The 12,082-nt window shown below is 54.9% G+C and overlaps 2 long non-coding RNA genes across 2 annotated transcripts; one reads left to right on the top strand and one right to left on the bottom strand.

Annotated features, from left to right (window-relative positions):
- Nucleotides 1–1,155: 1,155 nt before the first annotated feature.
- Nucleotides 1,156–5,167, top strand: LOC149915149 (uncharacterized). The gene is made up of 3 exons (XR_016459593.1): nucleotides 1,156–1,537; nucleotides 3,829–4,370; nucleotides 4,847–5,167. It is a non-coding gene; the product is annotated as an uncharacterized LOC149915149 (long non-coding RNA).
- On the bottom strand, nucleotides 3,089–3,886 carry LOC149915150 (uncharacterized). The gene is made up of 3 exons (XR_016459594.1): nucleotides 3,806–3,886; nucleotides 3,461–3,708; nucleotides 3,089–3,172 (listed from the first exon to the last, which is right to left on the bottom strand). It is a non-coding gene; the product is annotated as an uncharacterized LOC149915150 (long non-coding RNA).
- Nucleotides 5,168–12,082: the final 6,915 nt, after the last annotated feature.

Below are 12,082 nucleotides of genomic sequence, written 5' to 3'. Positions count from 1 at the left end.
CGACCAATGGGAGAGCGAAGGAGGCGGGGCCGAGCGCTGGCTCTCCGCCAATGGCGGCCGCGGGGCTCCGTGCGGGGAACGTGGCGGTGCCTCCGCGCCGCCTTCCCCCGACCGCCCGCTCCGCCGCCCCGGGTCCCCGCCGCCGCCTGCCCCGTGCCTCCGGACGCCGGGCGGTCGGGGGAAGGCGGCGCGGGGGCACCGCCACCGGCCCCATCCGTCCCCCGTCGGAACCGAGCCGTCCGCCGTCGTTGCGCCGCCGGGATGCGAGAAGCGGCGGCTGACCGCGAGCGGCGGGACCCGCCGGCGTCCGGGAGCGGCTCCTGGCTGAGCCGGGCAGCCCCGAAAGAGAGGGAGAGATCGCGCGGATCGAGGCGCGTTCGAGCCCGGCACGGAGTCAGCGAGAGCCTTCGGCTACTGCCCCGCAGCTGCAGTCCCCAGGTGCCGTTTTCCATCTGCCCGTCTGTCTGTCCCCGCGCGCAGCTCCCGGAGCTGCGTGAAGCCGACGTGGAGCCGCTTCGAGTTGGCCCCGAGGAGGGAAGCCGCGAGGGGGGATGATTGTCAGGGTGGGAGCTGGTTGGGAACGCGGTCATTCCTCTGTTTAGTGCTCTGTGTGTTCAACGATTAAATGTTTAGCGTTCGCTTTTCAGCGCTTCTGTGTGCAGTCGTATCTGCAGCTCCAAAGACCCCCCCCCCCCATCCCTGTGCCCACCGCTGGGTGAGGACAGGGCAGCTCAAATGGCCGTGTCGTAGGACTGCACCCACCAGCGCCTTTCCTTCCCCCGCATCCCCTCCCCTCCTCAGCACCGCGTGGGAAATGGCTGGGGTGGGATTCTGGCAGAGCTGGGGCGGCTCAGCCTGCAGAAGAGGAGGCTCGGGGGATCCCAGGCACGGCCATCAGTCCCCGCAGGGAGGTGCGGAGAGGACGGAGCCAGGCTGCGCCCGGCGGTGCCCAGCAGCAGTGCTGGAGGCTCACGCTGCAGCACAGCAGGTTTCCCTGCGTGCCAGCGCTGAGCCCCCAGCTCTGGTCAGCGCCGTTGTACGTTTTTGCCAATGATCACAATGCAGGAGATGAGCGCATCCTCGCGAAATGCACCGGGCACCGAAAATGCACCCCATCCTAAGGCACGAGGTGCTGCTGGCACTCCTGAGGTTTGTAAGGGGCAGCGGGGGCTGTGGTCGGGGTGTCTCGAAGGGACTTTGAGGTGCTGTGGGTTCAGAATTGTATTTTTTCCTCGTTTCACACAGACGGTGGCAGTTCGGCTCAGTACCTCAAGGTGGCAGCAGGACCCCCAACAACAACGGAAACGTCGGCTCCCCAAAGCCCCGTGTATGGCTGTGAGAATGATGGAGGGCATAAGAAACGTAGAACATGCACGGGGCTTATGATGTACCGTGACACGGGGATGACATACTCATGTGTCCTTTCCATATCCTTTCAGCAGTTGGGTTAAAGCCTCCTGAGATCATACGAATGGTAAATCCCGCTTGACAAACGTGATGTCATTCTCTGACAAGGAGACCCGCTTAGTGGATGAAGGTGAGGCTGTTGATTTGGTCTACCTGGACTTCAGTAAATCCTTTGACACTGTCCCCCACAACATCCTCGTGGAGAAGCTGGGTGCCCATGGTTTGGATGGGCGTACGCTCTGCTGGGTGAAACACTGTCTGGATGGCCGGGCCCAAAGAGTTGTGGTCAATGGAGCTGAACTCAGCTGGCGGCCAGTCATGAGTGGTGTCCCCCATGGCTCAGTGCTGGGACCACTTGTATTTAACGTCTTTATCAATAATCTTGATGAGGGGATTGAGTTCATCCTCAGTAAGTTTGCAGATGACACCAAGCTGGGAGGGAGTGTTGATCTGCCGGAGGGGAGAAAGGCACTGCAGAGGGACCTGGACAGATTGGTCAGTGGGCTGAGGCAAACTATGAGTTTCAATAGGGCTGAGTGTCGGGTCCTGGGGGCTGGTCTCTTCTCACCAGTGACAGGACGAGGGGAATGGCCTCAAGTTGTGCCAGGTTGGGTATCAGGAAAAACGTCTATACAGAGAGGGGGTGGTTAAGCACTGCAACTTAGAGAGAGGGAAGTGGTGCGAGACCACAGCAAGGGCCTTGCACAAGTCCAGGGAGATGACATCAGTTGCCCTCCTGTTGTCCATCAGTGCCGACACTGCATCACAGAAGGCACCAGGTGGATCAGGCACAATCTGCCCTTGGTGCAGCCATGCTGGCTGTCCCGGATCACTTCTTCATCTCTCAGCTGCCTTAACACATCATCTGGGAAGATCTGCTCCATGATCTCAAGTACCTACGAGGTCGCTATGACTTGTGCACTGCGCAGGTGTAGCGTGGAAACTTCTTGCTCTGAAGAGAAGCCAGTGTAAATGTATTCTGGGAGAATTAAGCAGAATGTGGCACAGCCAGCAGAGTTAAGAAATAGCTCTTTTGTTCACTATTGCACGAGCAATCTGGAAAGCCTCAGCTGGTGGCAGCAGTGGTTGTCCAGGTGTGGGATGTGGTCCCCGCACCCTACGCCAGGGGGACGGCTGCCATCTGCTGGAGGATGGGAGCAGGGATGGTCACAGTGCCCAGCGGGGCTTGGGGCGACTCGATCTCTTCTGCGTGGCCAGGGGGATGTAGGCTGGGCTGGGGGGCCACAGGGGCTGCGCTGGGGACAGCGGAGCTGGGGTGCTCTCTGGTCTGAGGGGGAGGATGTGCTGGGGCTCCACAGCACCTAGGCTGGATGTCTTAACACATGTGGAGGCCGCTGGGGCCGAGCCCACCTGTTCTCTGCTTTGTCTGGGGCCGGCTCGCTGTCCAGATGCCATGAACCCTTGCGGGCAGCACATTGGGCTTCGGCAGATTCCATGAGGTGCCTGCAGAGAGAGGAACTGCTGAGGGCACGGGAGAGCCTCCCACTCTCCTTCCTCCCAGCACCACACAGAGTGGTGTTGGAATAAAGAGTGTGGTGGGATGGAGGTGGTGGAGCAGCTCACTGGTGTTTCTGCCTCTGCTGCTGGATACAAATGCAGTACAGAATCCTTACAAGGAGCACAGCAACAAACAAAGCAAACAAAGCAGAGTGCCTTTGGAGGAGAACATGGAGACATCTTCCACAGGGACGCTGTGTGCTTCTGCATGTTCTTCATGAGCTGCGTGTTCTTCAGCACCCGCAACCTGAAGGAACAATGGTGGTCACTGCTGCGCCTCGTGCCTGACTGGCAATCTCATCAGAGCTCTGACACTGCCATGAAATGTTGTGTTTCATTTCCGTGGCCTCCTGGAACAACGCTTCCCTGGGATGCAGGGACTGTGGGAGGAAGATTGCTGCTGCTTCTCGCCGTCTGCTGAGTGTGGTTCAGGCGGCTTTGTTCCCAAAGGACAAAGTTCCTAAGTCCTTGGGAAGCCGGTGGGAGGGGAGCAACCTCTAACCGCCAGCCACAGAGCTCTGTGCATGGCCTTTACCTTGAAGTGGAGAACCAGCCACTTGAACGTCCTCTGTGTCCTCATGGGAGAAGAGCAGCATGCAGCTGCTGTCCTCCTGACACACTCAGGCTCATCCACAGGCTCTCAGTTGATCTCTTTAGAAAGAAGGAAGCAGAGTGGGACTGTAAATATCTGCTCTCATCAGGAAGATGTTATCTTCAGGGGGCACTACTTCTCAGAAGACATCAGTGTTTTCCACATGTGTAGAATGTTGGTTTCCAAGCCCTCTGGTAAACAGACAGAAATATACCCACCAGGAGATGCATTCTCCATCGTGACTGTCTGTAGAATGTGAGAAAACCTCTGAAAATATCTTTGTCTTACCAACTTCCCTCTCTGTCCCACAGGACCTGAACAGGATGAGCCAGCTACTGAACATAGCACTCTGTTTGGTGAAGTCCACCCAGACAGACTACCCACCCCTGGGATACCAGCGGGAGTCCGGCACGGGAAGCAGCTCTGCTCTGGACGCACTTCTGCAAGCAAAGAACCATGAGAGCTTTCCATCATACACCACAGTCTGTGTCACTGCGTGATGGCACAGTGCCATCTGAGGAACAGATGGTACCAGGGATGGTGCAGGGACAGGGCACGCACGTGCAGCTCTGTGCTCTCACTCCTGCAGGTGTGCCTGGCTGACATTAGGGCTGTGAGGTGAAAGCTCGCAAAGGAAGTAAAAAGCCATGACATACCCATGCCATCTGCTAGAGCTTCCGTCCGGGGAGCCGGCTGGGATTCTGCATCCCATTCATCTCCACTCGCATCTGTAAACAAACAGGACAGAGCAGCTCGTGTCAGACACGTCCATATCCATCTCCAGATGGGAACAACGAGGGATCGCTCCACGGCACCCTCCTCTCCCTTCCACACAGCAGCGTCTCAACCATAGGTGCTGGTCCTGCAGTGGCACTGTGCTGATACACAGCAATCTGTGTGTGGAACTGTCTGGGGACGGGGAGGGGAAGAGAACTGAAAGGAGACGGAGAGGGGAGGAAAAGAGAACGGTAGGGGGAGCCTGAAAGGTTCTGTCCTGGCAGTGATTTACCTCTGCATTCCACCTCAGGAACAAAAGCTGTGTCTGACCAGAACACTGGCTTAAAAGAACCGGTGTAGTCATCTAGAATCACAAACAGATAAGAGAAGCTCCCGTTAAATGCTGTGATCTCTTTTTCCATCAGAGACCAGAGTTGGGTCAGGTAATGAGGTGGGAGAAAGATGGAGGTTGTCAGTTCCACAGCTACAGAGTGGGCAGGAAGACGCAGGGGCAGGTTGCAAAATACTCACCAGGCCATGTGCAGCACCATCATGGACTGCACGGACCAACATTTGGCCACTCAGGCCTTACTTACTTACTTACCATTGCAGATCAGTGGTGGGCACAAAGGAAGGTGACAGTAAAGCACAAGAGGAAACCATGCAGCCAGAAGTTTGCTCTCCTGAAGTTGAGAGTCCTGCTCCACTTTTTGCCAGGCCTGCATTCTTCAAGATCACAAACTCCACCAAGGCATGTCAGCACAGCCCAGGCTGCCTCCAGTCTTAGCCTCTCTAACACTCTCCTCTGCATTGGTGAGCACCAGGTCTGGTAAGGCTTCACCTCGGGTTGGTCCATCTATTTCCTGGACCAGGAGGTTATCCTTGACAGACTCCAGGAATCTCCTGGATTGTCTGCCACCCGCTGTGCCGCTCTCCCAGCAGGTATCTGGGTGGCTGAAATCCCCCATCAGGACAAGAGCCTGTAAGCACAACACCTCCTGCAGCTGAAGCAAGAAAGTCTCGTCAACAGCCTCCTCCTGATCAGGTGGGCTGTAGCAGACCCCAACCACCCAGTGCCCTTTACCGGACCGATCCTTGATTTGACCCACAAGCTCTCGACCTGATCGTGGCTGTTCCTCAGACACAGCTCTTGGCATTCAGTCTGCTTCCTAGCGCAGAGGGCAATTCCCCTCACCATAGCTAACACTGCGTGGGATGTTTTGACACTGGATCTGATGTCAGCCAGCCTCTTGGGCTGGGGTTTGTGGCTTCGGGACTGGGGTTGTGGCTGGTCCGAGCCTTTCCAGCTGTGGCTTTAGGCCTCGGGGACAATGCCAGCCTCTCTGCCTTTCAAGCTGTGGCTTTAAGCCCTAGGCTGGTGCTGGCCTCTCGGGCTGTGGCTTTAGGCCCTGGGCTGGTGTAAGCCTCTCAGGCTGTGACTTTAGGCCCTAGAGCTTGAGCCAGCCTATAGCAACGTGCATTTTAAAATGGCTCATGGAAGTAAATGAAAGCAAGAGAATACGGGGCTGTGCTGGGTATTTCTAGAATTGGAATAGAGACAGGAAAGCGTGCTCAGCCTTGTGTGGTTGGTTGTACCCATCAGTACCAACCACAGCTGAAATCGTCTTTACATCTTTGTTAGGCACTCTTCTGTCTGCCACTTTAAGTCTCTGTTTTTTGGAATGCAGGGATCGTCGTTGCCAGCTGAACAGCACCACCTGCGACGACCCATCAGACTGAAGATCCGCACCTGACACCGGCACGTGGCTGGATCTAGGAGTGCTTTGCTGTCTGTCCCTCTTTCCCCATTTTCTGCCTTTTCTCTTTGCCATCTCTTATTTGACTCTTTGTTTACCTCTACCGCTTATTCATTGCAATTAGCCCATTGGCCAGTGTTACCTCCAATTGGTTGTTGCTGGCTGTTAAGAAAGCTCTCAATAAATGGATGTGTATTATTCCTCTGAGTTTGGATGACTCCATTGCAGTAGTGACCCTTTGCTGACCAGGGGAGGCGCGACTCAGGAGGTGGACAGAGATTCACCCCCTCAAGACACACTGAGTGGGACGAGACGTAGCTAGGAGGAGAAATGGCATGAGCAGTGTCCCTCTGCGCACAGATGTCTGCTGCTGCGTCTGCACAGATCTCTTGTGCTCAGTGGAGTTTGTCCATGAAGGCTGCAGCAAAGAAAAAGTGTCTCTGCTAGGGAGTCCTGGAGAGGCATAGAGATGCAAAACAGGAGAAATGAAAACTAAAAGCAGAAGCCCAAGGCCAAATGCTGCCAAGCAGCATAACCCCAAGAACAAAAGGCTGCACCCCTTTAGCAAAAGCCTGAACCCAAGGCCCGAAGATTTAACTCCTTTAACAGAAAATTGCACCCCAACACCAAATGGTGCACCCCTTTCACAAAATCCTAACCGCAGGACTGGTGGCTTTAGACCCCTGCCAACAATTTATGGGGAGAGCAGCTTCAGGGAAGGGAAGACTGCAGTGCACAAGGGATGTGAAGTGCCAAGGGTGAAAAAAAAGCTCTTAGGTTCTCTGCTCTCTGACCTGGAAGTCTCGGATGGGGAGCGGAATAACCCCCCCACAATTCAGGAGGAAACAGAGTCACAGAATCACAGAATCACAGAATGACCTGGGTTGGAGGGGACCTCAAGGATCATGTAGTTCCAACCCCCCTGCCTAGCAGGGCCACCAAACATACACCTTTACTAGATCAGGTTGCCCAGAGCCTCGTCCAACCTGGTCTTGAACACCTCCAAGGACGGGGCATCCACAACATCCCTGGGCAGCCTGTTCCAGGACCTAACCACCCTCCTAGTAAAAAACTTCCCCCTAACATCCAACCTAAATCTTCCCTCTTTTAACTTAAAACCATTTCCCCGTGTCCTGCTATTATCAGCCCTTATGAAGAGTTTACTCCCCTCCTGGGAGTAAGTTCCCTTCAGATATTGAAAGGCTGCAATGAGGTCGCCCCGCAACCTTCTCTTCTCCAGGCTGAACAAACCCAACTCCCTCAGCCTGTCCTCATAGGGGAGGTGCTCCAGCCCCCTGATCATCTTCGTGGCCCTCCTCTGGACCCTTTCCAAAATCTCCATGTCTTTTTTGTACTGAGGGCTCCACACCTGAACACAGTACTCCAGATGGGGCCTCACAAGAGCAGAGTAGAGAGGGACAATCACCTCCCTATCCCTGCTGACCACCCCTCTCCTGATGGAGCCCAGGATCCCATTTGCTTTCCGGGCTGCCAGAGCACACTGCTGGCTCATGTTAAGTTTCTCATCTATCAGGACCCCTAGGTCTTTCTCTGCCGAGCTGCTCTCAAGGACAACTCCCCCCAGCCTGTACAGGTGCCTGGGGTTCTTCCGGCCCAAGTGCAAAACCTTGCACTTTGCCTTATTGAACCTCATTAGGTTCACCCGAGCCCAGCTTTCCAGCCTGTCAAGGTCCCTCTGAATGGCCTCCATTCCCTCCACCGTATCGACTGCACCACTCAGCTTGGTGTCATCAGCAAACTTGCTGAGGGTGCACTCCATTCCCTCATCGATGTCATTAATAAAGATGTTAAAGAGCACCGGTCCCAAGACAGACCCTTGAGGGACACCGCTCGTTACCGGCCTCCACCTGGACATAGAGCCATTGACCACCACCCTCTGTCTGCGGCCTTTCAACCAATTGCTTATCCATCTAGTTGTCCACCCGTCAAATCCACTTCCCTCCAGTTTGGAGATGAGGATGTGATGGGGGACCATGTCAAAGGCCTTGCTCAGGTCCAGGTAAATGACATCAGTTGCCTTCCCTTCGTCCACCAATGCCGTCACTCCATCATAGAAGGCCACAAGATTAGTTAAGCATGACCTTCCCCTGGTGAAGCCATGCTGGCTATCTAGGATCACGTGCTCGTTCTTTATGTGATCAAGCATATTGTCCAGGAGGATCTGTTCCATAATCTTCCCAGGCACGGAGGTGAGACTCACCGGCCTGTAGTTACCCGGGTCCTCCCTGCTCCCCTTCTTGTAAATGGGAGTGACGTGACCCTTCCTCCAATCGTCCGGGACCTCACCTGACAGCCACGACTTCTCAAATATGATGGAGAGCGGCTCAGCAACCACCTCAGCCAGCTCCTTCAGGACCCTGGGATGCACGCCATCTGGCCCCATAGACTTATACTCATTCAGTCTAAGGAGGCACTCTCGGACTTGCTCAACCCTTACAGTGGGGAGGGATTTACCTCCTTTGTCCCCACATAGAGGTATGGGGGTGCAAGACTTAGGGACGTGAAAAAGACTAGAATCCTGGCCACCAGTGAAGACCGAGGTGAAGAACTCATTCAGCACCTCAGCTTTCTCTTCATCTGTTGAAGCCATTTCTCCTTTTAAATTTACCAAAGTAGGTACGCCCGTTTTGGCCTGTCTCTTCTGGCCAATGTACCTGTAGAAGGTTTTCTTATTGTTTTTCACGTCCCTGGCCAAGTTCAGTTCTGCCTGCGCCTTGGCTTTCCTGATCCCACGTCTGCAAGTCCGGACGGCATCCCTGTATTCTTCCCAGGTGACACAGCCTTGTTTCCAGAGCTTGTACACCCCTTTCTTCACCCTCAGTTCTCTTAGCAGGTCCTTGCTGAGCCATGCCGGTTTTCTACCTCTCCTGCCCACTTTCTTAATCAGGGGAATGGAGACCTCTTGTGCTGCCAGGAGGGCATCCTTGAAGAGCAGCCAGCTCTCCTCAACGTCCTTATCTTTGAGGGCAGCGCGCCAGGGGATCTTGGCCAGCATTCCATTGAGTAGCTTGAAGTCTGCTCTTCTAAAGTTCAGCGTCCTGGTCCTGCTCTTTACCAGGCCCACATCGCTTGAGATCACAAACTCAACCAGGGCATGATCGCTGGAGCCTAGGCATCCTCCAACCTTGACGCCTTTGATGATCTCCTCAGCGTTGGTGAGCAGCAGGTCCAGCAACGCTTGACCTCTGGTCGGTCTGTCCAATACCTGAACCAGAAAGCTATCATCAATGGATTCCAAGAGCCTTCTGGAGCTCTTGTAGCTCGCTGTGTGGTTTTTCCAACAAATGTCCGGATGGTTGAAGTCCCCCACCAGGACAAGAGCCCGTGAGGCAGACGCCTCACGCATCTGGAGCAAGAAAGCCTCATCAGCAGCCTCCCCTTGGTCAGGTGGCCTGTAGTATACCCCTAATACCAGCTGACCTTTATTAGTCCCATCTCTAATCCTAACCCACAGGCTCTCAACCTGTTCTTGACTGTTTCTCATGGGGAGCTCCTCACAGTTTATCCAATCTCTGACATAGAGAGCAACTCCCCCACCCTTCCTACCTCTCCTATCTCTCCTAAAGAGTCTATAGCCGTCAATGGCAGTATCCCAATTGTGGGAGTCATCCCACCATGTTTCTGTGATAGCAACAATGTCATAACTTTCAGAATGCATCACAGTTTCCAGTTCCTCCTTCTTGTTACTCAGGCTTCGTGCATTAGTATAAAGGCACTTCAGCCGGGCTGTCCGTCTCACCACCTTCATAAGCGATCCAGGATCCGCTAGAACAGCAGCATCCCCAGCATCCCCCTGCCCTACTCCCTCCTTTTGCACTCTGCCATCATTGCCCACAGAGTTTGGTACAATCCCTCGAATGAACCGTTCAACCCCAGTAGCCTTTATTTTGCCCCCTTCCCCCTTCATTCCTAGTTTAAAGACCTGTCAATGAGTCCCGCTAATTCTTCAGCTAATACCCTCTTACCCCTCAGGGACAGGCTGCTTGCATCAGCAGCCATCATGCCAGGTGCAGTGTAGATTGCCCCATGGTCAAAAAAGCCGAAATTCTTGTGTCTGCACCAGCTCTTAAGCCATCTATTTAAGAGTTGGGTTTTTCGGATCCACCCTGTACCTTTTCCCGACACCACGGGCGTAGAAGAAAAGATCACCTGCACCCCAGCTCCTTCTAGTATTCGCCCCATTCCCCTGAAGTCTTTCTTGATGGACCTCAGGCTTTCCTTGCCAACTTCCTCGCTGCCAGCCTGAATTATTAAAAGTGGGTAGTAGTCTGAAGGCTGAATCAACCTAGAAATTTTCTTTGAAATGTCCCTGACCCGTGCCCCAGGAAGGCAGCACACTTCTCTGCGGGTGGGGTCGGGCCGGCATATAGGGCCTTCTGTTCCTTGCAGAAGGGAGTCACCTACAACAATCACCCTTCTGTCCTTACGTGTAGAAGCAGTCTTGAGGCTTTGGGGTGACCGCTTCATCTGAGGCAACCTCGTGGGTGAATCTGTCTCCACACTCTCGCTAGTCTCCCCCTCAAGTTCCAGGGCCTCAAACCGGTTTCGCAGAGGCACCTGTGGAGCCGGGGATGGTCGGGATGGGGGATGCCCCTTCCGCCGAGCAGGCACCCGTTTCCACTCCTCCTCCCTTCTCAAATTGCTGCTGGGGGGAAGAGAGGACAGGGGGCTCGCTGCAGTGCTGCCAGCTGTCTGGTTCCCCTTTACCACCTGTTTGTGAGGTGACAGGGGCTGACATGCTCCATTAGGAGCCTCGGCTGTGTGCTGAGAACTTGAGGCTGAGAGGGACTGACACCACCAGTCAATCTCCCTCTCACACTCTTTTATAGTCCTCAGCCTCTCCACTTCCTCCTTCAGGTCAACTACGAGGCTGAGCAAGTAGTTCACCTGGTCGCAGCGAACACAATCACTGCCTCCCTCACCCAGCACTGCAAGGGCCAGGCTCTGGCACTCAGTACAACCAGAGACCTGCACACCAGCATCTCGGGTTGGGGGCTCAGTCTGAGTTTCCTCAGACATTTTGGCAGCAGCCTTCCTATAAGGCATGTGCAGGACCTCAGTCTGGGTCTCTGCAGTCTTCTTGGTTGCTGCCTCCCGTTTCTGAGAGATCGGGACCCTTGCCTGGGCCTCCTCGGTATTTCTGGCAGCAGTCTTTTGCCGGGGAGCACCCATGTCGAAGCAGAATACTTACCAGAGCTGAAACAGGAAGTCAAGAGGTGCGCGAGCCCTGCTTCCTCCTGACCGTCTCTGGTGGGCAGAGTCCTACTGTTCCACCTGGACTGCCACAAGTCCGTGGGGCCAGATGAGATTCATCCAAGAGTGCTGGGAGAGCTGGTGGAGGTGAAAAGCCAAGCTGCTTTCCATCATCTGTCAGCCTTCCTGGTCAACTGGAGATGCACTTTGGCCACAACAACCCCAGGCACCGCCATGGGTGTGGGGCAGAGCAGCTGGAAGTCAGTGTAGAGGAAACGGACCTGGGGTTATTGGTTGACGCTCTGCTGAACACGAGCCAGCAGTGTGCCCAGGTGGACAAGAAGACCAACGGCATCCTGGCCTGTATCAGAAACGGTGCTGCCAGCAGTGCAGGGAAGTGATTGTCCCTCTGCACTCAGCTCTGGTGAGGCTGCAGCTCGAGTGCTGTGCTCAGTTCTGGGCCCCTCACTGCAAGAAGGGTCTCAGGGAGACTTCACTGCCCTCCATAACTCCTGAGGGAGGCTGTGGTGAGCTGGGGGTTGGTCTCTTCTCTCCTGTAACAGTGATAGGATGAGAGGGAATGGCCTCAAGTTGCACCATGGGAGATTCAGGCTGGATGTTAGGAAATATTACTGCTCCAACAGAGTGGTTGGGCACTGCAATGGGCTGCTCTGGCAGTGGTGGAGTCACCGACCCTGGAGGTGTTCAAGGAACATTGAGACGTTGTGTTGAGGGACATGGATTAGTGAGAGCTATTGGTGATTTCGACCTCAGTGACTGTGTGATTCTGTGATTCTGGATGGGGGATTGAGAGGGGACGTTGGGGGGGGATGAGGATCAGAATGGCGGAATAGGAGGGGTGGGACGGGGGAAGGGA

Source organism: Phasianus colchicus, chromosome 23 (genome assembly GCF_987193195.1).
Source record: "Phasianus colchicus chromosome 23, bPhaCol1.hap1.1, whole genome shotgun sequence".
Classification (NCBI taxonomy): Eukaryota; Metazoa; Chordata; class Aves; order Galliformes; family Phasianidae; genus Phasianus; species Phasianus colchicus.
Note: the sequence above shows the minus strand (reverse complement) of the source record. Positions and strands in the feature narration are given on the sequence as shown.